General features: G+C 46.2%; 1 pseudogene; it reads right to left on the reverse strand.

Annotated features, from left to right (window-relative positions):
- Positions 1 to 480: 480 nt before the first annotated feature.
- LOC145409042 (5S ribosomal RNA) lies at positions 481 to 599 on the reverse strand (annotated as a pseudogene).
- Between the last annotated feature and the right edge of the window lie 856 nt (positions 600 to 1455).

The raw sequence follows: 1455 nt of genomic DNA on the forward strand, positions 1-1455 counted from the left end.
TTTGACATTCATATGTGACTTCTCCTGCAGGCAAAAAGGGCACAGCAGCAAGGGGTCCTCTGTGCCATTGTTGCCCACAGCATGCATATGTTGTCTCTGAGCCTGCCAAAGGAAGTGGTTGCAGGGGAGACAGTTGTAGTGAACACTGGTGGTGGTCAAAACATGTCGTTTTCCAAAATAAAGAAATTTGACATTTCTTTTTTTTTAAATATGTATTCAAAGATTCATTAATAATTGACCTGTTACCAGAAAACGGTGGAAACCGGTCTAAATCCACCCCTTATGGTGAAACTACAGTAGACTGGACAATCGAAACTGTGAAAGGACCGGGTATGGGCAATCCATGCCAGATACAGAAAGTCATTCATTCATTCATTGCCAGACGCCATGTATCCCAAATGGGGTGGCCAACGGCTTAGAGTTAATTGTTTTACAGGGAGGGGCACTAACCCTCCACCAACCCCACTTGACACGTAGGGATGCCAACAGCATCTGGTGTTCCCAGACGGTCACCCATCCAAGTACTAACCAGACCCAACGTTGCTTAACTTCACTGATCGGACGGGAAGCGGTGTACTCAACGTGGTATGGCCAAGGTGTTTATACCATTTACTGTAAAACATCAGCAGAATACTGGAGATTGTTTATGACATGAAACTCAGCTGTGAAGGTTTTTTAATAATTCATCAAATTTTATCTCAAGAGTTACCTTGCCCATCACATAAAATTCTGAGCCATCAACATCACAGAGACGATTGTCAGGCGGTTCATGGATCCAAACTCGTTTGATCACTCCTCTAATGCTGTTTAGGGAAGACTCCGATATTAAGTTCACCACTGACCCAGCGTCCATGAAAAATGATGCAGGTACTCCTTCACCTTTACCTAGGATAACTATACCTAAGTGGATCAGAGGGCCAATTTGGCGAACATGGAGCTCAGGATTTGTCGTTATTGGGAAGAGGTCCGAAAGCCACGCTCCCCTTCCCCCGAATGCTGTGCAAGATAATGACATTCATTAGCTGTGTGGCCTGCACACTCTGTGGTATTTACAGTACAGTTGGCGGGTCCACGACAGTGTATGTTGCCGCCATTCTCCAAGACCTTGTCTATGTTTACGATAGCAGCTCGATTCGCGATGTCCAGAGACACCGCAGTGCCAACACACTACTGAGGACTGCTGGTTCTGATGCCCAGTTGAATGGTCATGCCTACCTGATGGCGACGGGTGTCATGAGCAAGGGCAAGCATTATTGGAAGCACCCTTGGTAGTCGACCACGAATGTGAATACTTGGCCAAATTGTGAGAGGTTTGTACTGCGCGTTTAGTTCCGTCTGCGGTATGAGTGTCTGCTGTGAGTTGCTGCCTGACGAGTAACGCCTGTGCCCATTTTCTCAGCCACTTGCTTTGACAGTTTAGGCAATTGATCCACTGGGTTGAATTTAATTTGTAAG

The sequence above is a fragment of the Coenobita brevimanus genome, chromosome 8 (genome assembly GCF_032717465.1).
Source record: "Coenobita brevimanus isolate Jiangsu-jjx chromosome 8, ASM3271746v2, whole genome shotgun sequence".
Lineage (NCBI taxonomy): Eukaryota > Metazoa > Arthropoda > Malacostraca > Decapoda > Coenobitidae > Coenobita > Coenobita brevimanus.